Consider the following 14,668-nt stretch of genomic DNA (forward strand, 5'->3'; position numbering starts at 1 on the left):
ATATATATATATATAGTTCTGGTAGAGTAATTTCCCTAACAGTGTAGGCTTTTGTTATGGAGAAAGCCCGTAGCATATTTCAAAACAGTTACTTTCCCCTTCTGATACCCAAAACATGAGTGGATTTTTCTCTTTTCCCTAGGAGAACCTGTTGGGCGTCCTGGAAGTAAAATCCGTGAAAGTCTGAGGCCCCCCAAGGACTGATTCCCAGGATCTTTTAACACTCTGTCTAGTCCACACTCAGCCTGATTCATCAGGTGCCCTGTAAGTGTGCCCATCGGTACTGGCTGTACTGTCCGTACCGTGCATACAGTACAAGGTCAGGCAGTCCCAGCTTGGCTAGGATTCCCTGTGTGTGTGTAATTGCCCAGATTTGGGGGTGGCAGTTTTCTCTGTGACCTTAATTTTCTGATAAATCTAAGGAAAGTCATTGAATTCCAGTGTATTCTCCTTTTTCCTGTTGTAAGGATGGAAGCTGAAGTTGAAAGAGGAATCCTGGTAGTTTTTTTTTAATGAGTCCTTTCTGATTCTTTATTTTGGAATTTAAAATTCATTGCCATAGAATCTTTTGTAATCCAAGAATTCTGGACGTCCAGTCGCTGAAACAAAAATCTATGCTTTCCTGAAGCGCCTTTGCTGTGTTCGGCCAACCTGAGAACTCTGATGAAAAGGGTAGATGTGAGTGGATAGACATCCTATGAAAGAATCTTGGATCCATGAAAAAAGGGCCCCAAAAAATTGTTAGCATAAGCCAACAAAGGAATTTTATGGCTTATTATCAGAATGGTTTATATACTGTGGAAAGACTGTAATGAAGACTCTAATGTGTTTGCTTTGGAAATAGTAGGATTACATTCATATTGGAGATCAGGGTGGCCTAAGCAATTCTTTGCCTAGAGGTAAAGTGTGGGTTGTCTCCTGAACTCCAGTCTCCCACCCTGCTCTCCTTCCCAGCCTCCTCTCCTAGAGTGTCCGTCTTCTGCTACCATGTTTTGGCCAAAAGTGAGAAACAGGTTCTGGCTGAACCCGGTCATCCTCCGGGAGGCTCAAAGCTTCACCCAAGGAAAAGTTCCTTTTTAAAAATTTTTATTTGTGGGGGTGCCTTTAACCAGTGGGTTAAAGCCTCTGCCTTCAGCTCAGGTCATGATTCCAGGGTCCTGGGATCGAGTCCCACATCGGGCTCTCTGCTCAGTGGGGACCCTGCTTCTCCCGCGCCCCACTGCCGCCTGCCTCTCTGCCTACTTGTGATCTCTGTCAAATAAATTTTTAAATTTTTTTTATTAAGTTTAAATTTTAATTCCACTATAGTTAACATCCAGTGTGAGATTAGTTTCAGGTGTGCAGTATAGTGATCCCACAATTCTGTACATTACTCAGTGCTCATCATGGTAACTGTATTCTTTAATCCCCAACCCCTATTTTCATGCATCCCCTACCCACCTTCCCTCTGATAACCATCAGTTCTCTAGAGTTCAGAGTCTGTTTCTTGGTTTTTCTCGGTCTCTCCCTCTTTTTTTAGTGTGCTCATTTGTTTTGTTTCCTAAATTCCCCAAAAGAGGTGAGATCTTATAGTATTTATCTTTCTCTGGCTACTAATTTTGCTTAGCATAATACTCTATGGCTCCATCCATGTCTTTGCAAATGGCAAGATCTCATACTTTTTAATGGCAGAATAATATTCCATTATGGAATGGATTATGGAAAGACGATTTTCCACATCATCTTTATCTGTTCATCTATCAGTGGACACTTAGGCTGCTTTTCTAATTTGGCTATTTCAGTTAGACTGAAATAAACATATGGGTGCATGTATCCCTTTGAATTGGTGTTTCTGTAGTTTTGGGGTAAATAGTAGTGCAATTACTGGATTGTATGGTAATCCTGTTAATTTTCTGCAGAACCTCTGTACTGCTTCCACAGGGGTTGCACCAGTTTGCATTCCCATTAGTGGTGCAAGAGGGTTCCCTTTTCTGCACCTCCTAACCAACACTTGTTTCTGGTGTTACTGATTGCAGCCATTCTTACAAGTGCAAGGTGATATCTCACTCTAATTTTGACTTGCATTATCCCTGATGCTGAGTGATGTTGAGCATCTTTTCATGTGTCTGTTGGTCATCTGGATGTCTTCTTTGGAGAAATGTCTATTCTTCTGTCCACTTTTTAATTGGGTTATTTGGGTTTTTGGTGTTGCATCATGTAAGTTCTTTTTTTTTTTTCCCATGTAAGTTCTTTATAAACTTTGGATACTTACCCTTTATCTGACATGTCACTTGCATATATCTTCTCCCATTCCGTAGGTTGCCTTTTAGTTTTGTTGATTGTTTCCTTCACTCCGCAGAAGCCTTTTATTTTGGTGGAGTCCCAGTAGTTTATTTTTGCTATTGATTTCCTTGCCTTAGGAGACGTATCTAGGAAAGAGTTGCTACCACTGATGTCAGAGAAATGACCACCTGTGCTCTCTTCTAGGATTTTTATGGTTTCAGGTCTCACATTTAGAGCTTTAATCCATGTTGAGTTTATTTTTGTGGGTGGTGTAAGACAGTGGTCTAGTTTCATTCTTTTGCATGTAGCTGTTCAGTCTTCCCAACACCATTTATTGAAGAGACTATCTTTTTCCCATTGGATATTCTTTCCTCCTTTGTCAAAGATTAATTGACCATATAATTATGGTTTCTTTTCTGGGTTTCCTATTCTGTTCCATTGATCTATGTGCTTATTTTTGACATGAGGAGTTCTAATATCCAAGGATAAACTCTTCCAAGTGTCAGAGGAGAAACCTGTCAGTGAAGTTACAAAGATAACACCTTTTCTTGGAGGTGCCTTATTAACTCTTTGTTGGCAAGAGGCTTCCTCTTGCCCATGAAGGCCATATTGGAACCATGATAAAAGTCAAGAAAAAGGCAGCTTAGAATAGATATTTAGGCCTGTATTTGGTCCAGGACTAGATCAACAGCCAGTGGTCAGTATCTCATAAACTTGTATGTGAAAATATGTGGGGGAGGTTTGGTTGTCCCATTGACCAACACTTAAAAGGTGGTATTGTTATTTCTTGCCCAGAAGCCAGAAATGCTAAATGTCTTTTCATGCACAGGATTGCTCTAAACAATGAAAAACAATTCATAATGAAGAAAAAAAAAACCATGCAGGAACATGTTGAAGTTCACTAATCATCAGAAGAGTTTAAGGGGAATCCATGAGGTACTCTTTTGTCATTTTTTTCATTTATTTTTGTTTTATTGTTTTGCAAGATTTTAGTGACAGTATGCAATATGTACAGTGATGCTGTGAAGCTTATTTTCCTGCCTGTATTGCTGATCATGTTAATTAACACAACTCTTTGGAAACGTCACTTGGCTATATGTACCAATAGTCATAAATATTCATGTTCTTTCATGGAATAATTACACTTCAAGGAATCTGTCATAAGGGGGAGAATGCAAGTCAAGTAACAAGAACAAAATAGTTTGAGTGTTCATTGAAGATTTTTTTTTTTTTAACTTACATTTATTTCTCACAGTTTTGGAAGCTGGGAAGTCCAAGATCATGGAACCACACTATTTTGATCTGTGAAGGGCTACTTCCTCATCAACTACTGGTTTTTTTTTTTTTCTCTGTGTCCTCACGTGACCTCTCTGGCTGATATTTCATAAGGCACTACTTCCATTCATGAGAACTTCCCCCTCCTGTCTTCATCACCTCCCAGTGGCCCCATGAAGATGGGATGTAATTCACTAAAAATGGAAATTTTCAAGGGAATGGTTAATTAACTATAGTTGGATTTGAATTCATGCACATTTATGCAGATGTGGCTTGGGGGATGAATCAGTTCTGGTGATCTAACATTTAGCGGGGTGACCTTACTTAATAATGCTGTATTGTAAACATGGAAGTTGTTTAGAAAGTAGATCCTAAGGGCTCTCACCACACACACACACACACACACACACACACACACAATGGTAACTATGTGAGTAATGGATGTGATATTAAACTTGATAGTAGTAATCCTTCCATGGTGTGTACATATATTAAATCATACTGTACACCCCATATATACAGCTTTTTAAATTTGTCAGTTATACCTCAGTAAACCTGGAAAGAAAAAAAATGATTCACTAAATGCTATAATCATAATTACAGAGAAATACCCTCTTATGGGGCACCTGGGTGGCTCTGTTGGGTAAGCCTCTGAGCCCTGGTTTCAGCTCAGGTCATAAGCTCCTGGGTTGTGGAATCGAGCCCCAAGGTGGGGAGTCTGCTGGAGATTCTTTCCCTCTCCCACGCCCCCCCTACTTGGCGCATGCTCTAAAATAAAATCTTTTTTTTTTTCCTAAGATATACACACTGAAAATGTGTCTCTTAGACAATTTTTATATTGGTAACTGATAATTTTTTGGTTTTGGTAAAAAGAGCGTTTCAGAAACTACTTGTAGCCAGTAGTATAATGGCTGTACTTACCACCCCGTGTTCTTACCACATCATTTCTCATTTGTATACCCCCCACCTCCCAGTTTTCCCACTGAAACCCTGTCCTCACTTCCTGGGTCATGGAAGCACCAGAAAGGATGAGCGTGAACCACTCTGTATATTCCCCTGAACAATTCTCTGTTCCCGACTACCTCTTGATTTCCCTAATACGGAGTACGGGGCAGTGAAAGAGCTCTGGACGAAAAGTCAAAGTGCCTGGGTTCTGAGCAGAGCTTGGTGAATTAGCAGTAGTGTCAGCAACCCAATGCTTCTGATCCTCAGCAACCTCACCATCAAAGCTAAGAATAACTATGTTTCCTGGGTGCCTTCAAAGAAATTAGCTTCTGATGAATATCAAGTGAGTGATAAAATTATAAAGAGTGCAGGGAGTAATTTATAAAAACAAATTAAGCAGGACCCCTGCCCCTAATAATAACAGCAACACTTTATTGAGCAAGAGTTTGTCTATGGTAGATGCTTTTCTTTTTTATTTTATTTAAATTCAATTAACTAACATGTAGTGTATTATCAGTTTCAGAGGGAGAGTTTAGTGATTCGTCAGTTGCATACAACACCCAGTGCTTATTCTGTCAAGTGCCCTCCTTAATGCCCATCACCCACCCCCCCACCTGCCGCCTCCCCTCCAGCTACCCTCAGTTTGTTTCCTAGAATTAAGTCTCTGTGGTTTGTCTCCCTCTCTGATTTTGTCTTATTTTATTTTTCCCTGCCTTCCCCTATGAGCCTCTGCTTTTTTCTTAAATTTCACATGAGTGAAATCATAGGATAATTGTCTTTCTCTGGTTGACTTAGTTCGCTCAGCATAATACCCTGTAGTTCCATCCACAGCATTGCAAATGGTAAGATTTCATTCTTTTTGATGGCTACATAATATTCCATTATATATATATTCTCACATCTTCTTTATCCATTCATCTGTCAGTGGATATCTGGGCTCTTTCCATAGTTTGGCTATTGTGGACATTGCTGCTGTAAACACTGTGGTGCAGGTGCCCTTTCGGATCACGGTTTTGTATCTTCTGGGTAAATACCCAGTAGTACAATTGCGGGACTGTAGGGTAGCTCTATTTTTAACTTTTTGAGGAACCTCCATACTGTTTTCCAGAGTCGCTGCACCAGTTTACATTGCTACCAGCAGTGTAAGAGGGTTCTCCTTTTTCCATATCCTTGCCAAAATTTGTTGTTTCCTGACTTACTTGTGGTTTTGATCTGTATTTCCCCTGATGCCAACAATGTGGACCATTTTTTTCATGAGTCTGTTGACAATTTGTATGTTGTCCGTTCACGTCTTCTGCCCATTTCTTGACTGGATTATTTGGTTTTGGGGTACTGAATTTGATAAGTTCCTTATAGATTATGGCTAGTAGCCCTTTATCTGATAAGTCATTTGCAAATATCTTCTCCCATTCTGTAGGTTGTTTTTAGTTTTGTTGTTTCCTTTGCTGTGCCAAAGCTTTTTATCTTGATGAAGTCCCAATAGTTCATTTTGCTTTGTCCCCCTTGCCTTTGGAGACATGTCTAGCAAGAAGTTACTGTGGCCAAGATTGAAAAGGTTGCTGCCTGTGTTCTCTAGAATTCTGATGGACGCCTGTCTTACATTTAGGTGTTTCATCCATTTTGAATATATTTTTTGTGTGTGGTACAAGAAAATGGTCCAGTTTCATTCTCCTACATCTGGCTATCCAAGTTTCCCAGTACCATTTATTGAAGAGATTGTCCTTGTGCTCGCTTCGGCAGCACATATACTAAAATATTGAAGAGACTGTCCTTTTGTCGTCATTGGATAGTCTTTCCTGCTTTGTCACAGATTAGTTGACCATGTTATGGTCCATTTCTGTTATGGATCCCTTTCTGGATTCTTTATTCTGTTCCATGGACCTGTGTGTCTGTTTTTGTGCCAATACCATCCTGTCTTAATGGCTGCAGCTTTGAAATAGAGCTTGAAGTCTGAAATCATGATGCCTCTAGCTTTGCTTTCCTTTTTCAACATGACTTTGGCTATTCTGGGTCTTTTGTGGTTCCATGTAAATTTTAGAATTGTTCGTTCTAACTCTGAAAAATGCTGATATAATTTTGAGAGATACTGCATTGAATGTGTTGATTGCTTCCAGTGGTATCAACATTTTAACAATACTTGTTCTTCCTGTCCATGAGCATGGAAGGGTTTTCCATTTCTTTGTGTCTTCTCCAATTTCTTTCAAAAGCATTCGATAGTTTTCAGAGTACAGATTCTTTGCCTCTGGTTAGGCTGATTCCTAGGTATCTTGTGGTTTTTGGTGCAGTCATAAATGGGATTGATTCATTGATTTCTCTTTCTTCTGCTTCATTGTTAGTGTGTAGCAATGCAGCTGACTTCTGTGCATTGGTTTTTGTACGCTGCCACTTGGCTGAATTCCTGTATCAGCTCTAGCCATTTTTTGAAGTCTTTCTGGTTTTTCTGCAGAACATCATGTCGTCTGCAAAGAGTGAAAGTTTGATTTCTTCTTTTCCAATTTCCTATTTGGATGCCTTTTATTTCTTTTTGTTGTCCGATTGAGGCTAGGACTTCCAGTTCCATGTTGACCAACACTGGTGAGAGTGAACATCCCTGCCGTGTTCCTGACCTTAGGGGAAAAGCTCTCAGTTTTTCCTCATTGAGGATGGTATTCGCTGTGGGTCTTTTGTATATGGCTTTTATGATGTTGAGGTATATTCCCTGTATCCCTACGTGATGGAGGGTTTTTATCAAGAAGGGATACTGTATTTTGTCAAATGCTTTTTCTGCATCTATTGAAAGGATCATATGGTTCTTGTCTCTTCTTTTATTAATGTGTATCACACTGATTTGTTGGATGTTGAACCACTCCTACAGGAATAAATCCTACTTAATTGTGGTGAATAATTATTTTAATGTTATATTGGATTTGATTTGCTAGTATCTTGTTGAGAATTTCTGCATCCATGTTCATGAGGGATATTGGTCTGTAATTCTCAGTTTTAGTGGAGTCTTTGGTTTTGGGATTGAGGTAATGTGGCCTCATTGAATGAGTTTGGAAGTATTCCTTCCTTTTCTATTTTTTTGCAACATTTTCAGAAGGATAGATATTAACTCTTCTGTAAATGTTTGGTAGAATTCTGCTGGGAAGATGTCTGGCTCTGTGCTCAGCTTGGAGTCTGACTGTCCCTCTCCCTCCCCCTCCATCTCTTTCCCAGCTCAGGCTTGCATGTGCTCTCTCTTAAAAAAAAAAAAAAAAAGTAAAAATATAAAATACATTCTTGTTCAGATATATTGTTTTTATGTTTTGAGTAAATCCCTCACCATGATTTCCTCTTGATCTTTCTTTTGGCAGGAGTGCCTCTGTCTTCTCATTTTATGTTTCTTGCCCCTGAGAGTAATGCTCTACTAAGAAGGGGTCATGCACTGTGCAGTGTCTGATGCTTCGGGAAGTGTTTCTGGTGTTGTTGTGTTCTGGTGTTTGGCTGCTCTTCCCCACAGGTCAGTCCTCTGCAGAGTTCCTCCTTGCTTGCAATGGAGAGTGTCTGGGCCTTTAGGTGTGCTTTGATTTGTTTAAAAAAAGGGGGTGCCTGGGTGGCTCAGTGGGTTAAAGCCTCTGCCTTTGGCTCAGGTTATGATCCCAGGGTCCTGGGATCGAGCCCCACATCGGGCTCTCTGGTCAGCGGGGAGCTTGTTTCCTCCTCTCTCTTGTGATCTCTGTCTGCCAAATAAATAAATAAATAAATAAATAAATAAAATCTTTAAAAAAAATACAGACCTGTTTAAAAAAGAGAGAGAGAGAGAAAAGGAAAAGAAACAGTAACAAAAACAAAGAGATAAACAACTATAATCCTGACTCCATAGAAAAGGAAAGGGAAAAAAGGAAGCTACCTGATCCAAAGAGAGAGAAAAGAAAACAGACAAAAAACTATAAGCGTTATTAAAAAGAAAAAGAAAGAAAGAGAAAAAAAGAAAGAGAGAGAGATGAGAGAGAGAAAGACTGGTCCTGTTTCCACCAGAACTGAAGCAGATGCTTTGGAGCGTTCTGTGATCAGTAGACTTGGTGCAGGTGAGGTGCCTGTACGGGGTCTTCTGGGGGAGAGGCTGTCTGCGCTGGTTCACGGTCAGACATGGCCCTAGTAAAGACGCACCTGCAGGGCATGGAGGCAGGGTGCGTTGGTGAGTGGGGAGGGTTTCTGTGTAAGCGGTTCCAGCCTCCATGAGGGTGCTGTGTTGCTCACTGAAGCCCAGCCCTGTTGGTGGCAGGGAAAATAGCACTGCCCCACTCTCTCATCTCCGGACGGGGGAATCTCACGCCCACTGCTGCTTGGGAAGCCCTCACAGAAAAGCAAACAACCTCTGCTCATGTGTCCTAGGCCTCTCTCGGGTCCCTGCCTTCACCCTGTCAGTACCCAGGGCCGTCGGCACCGCTGGTACCGCAGCTCTTCTGCAAGAACGTATGCAGCTGGTATTCAAAACTGCAAATCTTAAAGGACCTGGCATGGTGCAGACCCATTCCCCTCCTCTGGGGAAGAGCTGGTTGTGCTGTGTCTGGTGTTGTTTTGTCCCAGAAAAACAGTCGCATGCTTGCACAGGTACCCAGAGTCAATGGTGAAGCACCATGAAAAGCAGCATCCAGGTTCCCTGCCCTCCGTGTGCCTCTGTCCCTGGCCCATGAACATCCGCTCAGTGTTGCCTGCCAGGTCTTTTGTCCTTGGAGAAGCAATATACCCTCTTCCAAATGTACTCCAGGAAAGGGAACGTTCTCTCCCAGTGTGTGTACCCAGAGAATGAACCACCGTGTGAGCCCCTGAGCCTCTGCCCTCCTCCCCAGGAACACATGCTCTCACTGTAGTTGTGCAGATCATTCTCCTAATCCTCAGATCGACTTCCTAGGTGCTCCAAGTGATTTGACGTTCATCTAGCTGTGTTTGAAGGATGAGGCAAGCCCAGTGTCCCCCGGCTACTCTACCATTTACCCCCAATTTTATATTACTAGAAACTCATAAGCCATCTTTTGAATTTGGTGAACATTTTAAAAGCAATTACGTGTTTCTTAAAAAGCTTTACGATGGGGCACCTGAGTGACTAAGTTGGTAAAGCATCCGACTCTTGATTTCAGCTCAGGTCATGATCTCAGCATTGTGAGATCAAGCCGTGCATTGGGCTACCCGCTTAATAGTCTCTCTTTCCCCCAGTCCCCTGCCCGCCCTTCTGCCCTCCCATTTTCTCTTTCTCAAAAAATAAAGCTTTTTATTTATTTATTTATTTAAGATATAATTCATATGCCATAAAATGAACTCATTTAAAATGTAAAATTCAATGGCATTTCATGTGTTCTGAGTTTTAAAAAATTTTTAAGTTTAAATTTTTTAAAAGATTTTATTTGAGGGAAAGAGATTGAGTGGGGAGAGGGGCAGATGGATTGAGAGAAGCAGACTCCCCACTGAGCAGAGAGCCCGATGTGAGGCTCGATCCTGGGACCACGAGATCATGATCTGAGAGGCAGATGCTTAACCGACGGAGCCACCCTAGCGCCCCTATTCAGAGTTATTTGACTATGATCACAATCTTCTTTTAAAATACTTTCACCACCCCAGAAAGAAGCCCTATTCCAATTAGCAGAAACTCTCATCCCACTCACCACCCCTGCCAGGCCTAGGTAGTCACTAATCTATTTCCTGCTTCTATAAATTTGTCTATTGGCATTTCGTATAAATGGAATTACGTAACACATGGTCTTCTTTTTTTTTTTTTTTTTTTTTTGTCTTTGCCAAGAATTATATAACACAGGTTCACTGCAGGAATTATAAATTATAACTGTAACATCTCACAAGCCAATAGGATTAAGAGAATGTCAATTAGCCCACTAATTAAAGAAATTACCTACTACAAACCAATGATAAAGTATACTGTTGTCTAGGCAAAGGGTAGATAATAATAAAGTACAGATATAGTTGAGATGAACCTTTCTACAAGTTGGTTCTCTGTGGAGTCTGTTCTTCCAAGTAAAACTGGGTACCAGCTGAGAGCTTTGGGTCCCTTGATGCTGGGGTGCGTAGCTAGTGGATGACGGCATGAGTGTAACAGGAAAGCAGGGCTGCTCTGAGGGCTAGTGTTCCAGGGACCCTTACATGGCTTGCACCACGGTGCATGAGGAGAAGCCTTGCCAGCGCAGGAACAGGTACCCTTCTTCCTCTGAAACTCTGTATGGCTTAACACCACTGCCCACTGGGAATGGCCTGGCCAACACTGGGGCACGGGTCTCAAAATCTCTGGGGAGCTATTTATTTAGGTCAGCAAGTGTGTCCAGATCAGACACTCTCAGTGAGTCCTCACAATTCTTGGTATTTATTATTTTGTTTTATATCAGGCATTTTATTCATCATGCTGAGTGTATTCTCTACCCCGCCTCTCCAATTCACCCACCCCTCCCCCACCTCCCATCTGGTAACCATCAGTTTTTCTCCAGGGTTGAGCCTGTTGGTTTCTCTCTGTCTCTTCCATTTGCTCATTTGTTCCTTAAATCCCACATATGGTGAGATTAGATGGTATTTCTCTTTCTCTGCTTTATTTCAGGTAAATCCATCTGTTCCCGTGTATTCAAAGCCACTGTTTGTGTTTTGTGTTTGGTTGATCTGTTCGTCAATGTAGATGAGGTGTGAGACCCCCCTAATGTTACTATTACTATTGATTAGTTTCTTTATATTTGTTAGTAACTGTTTGCTGTATTTAGGTTTTCCCATGTTGGGTGCATATGTATTTAAATTGTTATATCCTCTTGTGGGATTGTCCCCTTTGTTATTATGTAATGTTCTTCTTTAGTTCTTGTTACAGTCCTTTTTTAAAAAGCATTTTGTCTAATCTAAGTATTACTTGGGTGGATTTCTTTTGGCATTTATTTGCATACTAAGTACTTCTCCATCCCCTCACTTTCAATCTGCGGAGTCTCTTACAGGCAACATGTAGATGGCTCTTGTTTTTTAATCCACGCTGTCACTGTCTTTTGATGACTGTGTTGAGGACATTTACGTTCAATAGATATGTATTCATGATCATTTTGTTACTTGTTTTGTGGTTGTTTCTATAAATTTTCTATGATTCTTTCTCTTGCTCTCTTTGACCGTTTATTGGCTTTCTTGAGTGATATGCAAAGAAAAAAGAGAGAAGGATCTAAATTTATCTGCTTCTGGTTTTCGATTTGTGGTTACCATTAGGTTTGTGTGTAATGCATCTAGCTGTCTATATGAAGTTGATGGTCACCTAACTTTAGGTGGTCACCTAACTCTTCCTCACATTCTAGGTGTAGAGAGTCCTGCTTTACATTCTACTGTTTTATAATCCCATGACTGATTTTTATAGAAATATTTTTACTGCCTTTGTGTTTTTTTACTTTTCATACTCTCACTTATGGTCTTTCCTTTCCACTCAGAGAATCCCCTTTAATATTTCTTGTAGGACTGATTCAGTGATCATGAATTACTTTACTTTTATCTGAGAAACTATAGCTCTCCTTCTAATCTGAATGATAGCCTTGCTGGATAGTTTTCTTGTCTGTAGATTTTTTTCCTTTTAGCACTTTGAAGATATCATACCACTTTCTTTCAGCCTGCAAAGTTTCTGCTGAAAAATCCAGTGATAGCCTTATCGGGGTTTGCCTTGTACGTAACAGTCGTCTTTTGCTGCTTTTAAAATTCTTTATCGGGGGGGCGCCTGGGTGGCTCAGTGGGTTAAAGCCTCTGCCTTCAGCTCAGGTCATGATCCCAGGGTCCTGGGATCGAGCCCCGCATCGGGCTCTCTGCTCAGCGGGGAGCCTGCTTCCTTCTCTCCCTACCTGCCTCTCTGCCTACTTGTGATCTCTGTCAAATAAGTAAAATCTTTTTTTAAAAAAATTCCTTATCACTACCTTTTGCCATTTTAATTACTGTATGTCTTGGTGTGGACCTCCTTGGGCTGAGTAACTGGCAGGGGGCAGAGGGGGAGAGGGTGGGGATCTCCATGCCTCCTGGATCCCGATAACTGTTTCCTTCCCCACATTAGGAAAGTTTTTGGGTTTATGCCTTCAATTTTCCTGCCCCCCCCTTTCTTTTTTCAGGATTCCTCTAATCTGAATGTTATTATGCTTGATGGAGTCACTGAGGTCTCCAAGACTATTCTCAATTTGCATAATTTTTCCCTCTCATTTGCTCAGCTTGATTACTTTCCATTACTCTGTCTTCTAGGTCATTAATTCATTTCTGTGCTTCTTCTAGCCTTCAATTGATTCCATCCAGTGTATTTTTAATTTCATTAATTGTGTTCCTCATCTCAGATTTTTTTTTTTTTTTTAATCTTTTTGCTAAGGGTCTCACTGATGATGTCTACACTTTTCTCAAGTCCAGGGAGTATGCTTATGATCCTTACTTTAAATTCTCTATCACGCCTATTACATACATTTGTTTCACTTTGATCTCTTGCTGTGGTTTGGTTCTGTTTTTTCATTTGGGAGATGTTTGTCTCTTCATTTTGTCTGACTTGCTTAACACAGACACAGAAAGTCAGCTGCTTCTCTTGCTCTTAATACCCTTAGGAAGAAGAGGCTCTGTATTGTTCTGAAGTGTAGTGTGCCCTGTTCCCCAGGTCCTGGTCTTCAGAGAGTGTCTCCTGTGTGTGTTGCACATGCTCTGCTCTTGAGTCTTGGCCCCTTTTTTGTTCGGTCCAGTCGTATGCAAAGGCTCTGCTTGCCTATTTGGGCAGTGAAGTGTGAGGTGGTCTGCCTGCAAAACGAGACCTGCCCCCACCGCTGCCAGAACCAACGTCCTACAGAACACCTGGGTCAAGAGATGGGGTGGCAGGGCTTGTGCTGGGTTCTAGAAGGAGGGGCTCACAATGCCAGGACTGAGGTGAATGTGACGGGGAAGGGTGGATCCACTGAATCATGGGAGGCGGGGCTTGGTGCAAGCAAGTTCGGTAGTGAGTGTCCAGTGTCACACTGGTTTCTGCCGGTGGCTCTTGTGTATGCCAGGGATGGGGGTGTGAAGCAGGGGAGAGGGTGCCTGGCAGCTGGTTTTTTTTTCCTAGAGGGGTCTGCCCATGATCTCTGTCTCTCCAGGCAGCACTCGGAGTGGAGCAAATCACTCTTCTGTCTGCCCCTAGCATTTTTCAAACTGCCCTTTCTAAGCTGTATCTGCAGGGGCTGTTTGTTGTGCTGTCTCTTTAAGAGTGGGGGCTCCACTTCCGAATGCTGTCAGGGCTCTCCGGGAGCTGAGCCTGCTGGCTTCTAAAATTCTAGGCCAGATCATGGGCATTAAGGAGGGCAGTGTTGTGATGAGCACTGGGTGTTACATGCAACTACTGAATCATTGAACACTACATCACAAACTGATGATGCTAACTGAACGTAATAAAAAAAACTTATGAACAACAACAATAAAAATTCCGGGCTTTAAGTCCTGCCAGTTTTTAGAACTCACTTTCCAAGCAAATACTGTAGAGATTCAGTCCTCCTCGTTTGTGGGCTCCCCGTTGAGTCTGTTTTCCTTCCTCCTCCGGGCCACTGGCTCCCACTGCAGCTCGGATAGCCATGGTCCATTTGGTTCCCAGGCTGCATCTCTGCCTTCCTGCCTTCTTCAGTGTGGCCTCTGCCCTGCCTTTAGTAGTGGAGTTTGTTCTTCCAGTCTTCGGGTCGTTTTCTGGGTTATTTATGCTAATATGGGTGTTCTCTATTTGTTTGTATCCGTAGGATGAGGTGAGCTTAGGGTCCTACTCCCCCATCTTCCCAATTCTAATACGTGGTCCTTTTTATTTTCTGGCTTCTTACTGTAATGTTTTCACAGTTCATCTGTGGTTATGAAATACATCAGCATTTCATTTCTTTTTATTAGTAAATAATCTATTATATGGACATACCAGATTTTGTTTATCTTTCTTCCCCCATTTCTCTTTTTACCTGATTCATGTCTTGTCTAAGAAACTGTTAACCACTGACTATAGGATACAAAGATTTACTCCTGTGTTTCCTTGTAAAAATTCTAGAGCTTTAGCTTTTACATTTAACTTTATGACCTATTTTTTAAGTTTATTCACGTATTCCCTACACCCAACGTGGGGCTTGAACTCACAACCCCAAGGTCAAGAGTTGCACGCTGTTCCAACTGAGCCAGCCAGGTGCCCCTAGTCTAGAACCCATTTTGAATCCATTCTCACTGGCCGTAGGGGGTAGGGGTCCAA

The 14,668-nt window shown here is 41.6% G+C and overlaps 1 pseudogene; it reads right to left on the bottom strand.

Moving 5' to 3' along the window:
- LOC123939210 overlaps positions 1-14,023 on the bottom strand; it is a 30,547-nt pseudogene extending 16,524 nt beyond the window's left edge.
- Positions 14,024-14,668: the final 645 nt, after the last annotated feature.

This window comes from Meles meles, chromosome 3 (genome assembly GCF_922984935.1).
Source record: "Meles meles chromosome 3, mMelMel3.1 paternal haplotype, whole genome shotgun sequence".
Taxonomy (NCBI): domain Eukaryota; kingdom Metazoa; phylum Chordata; class Mammalia; order Carnivora; family Mustelidae; genus Meles; species Meles meles.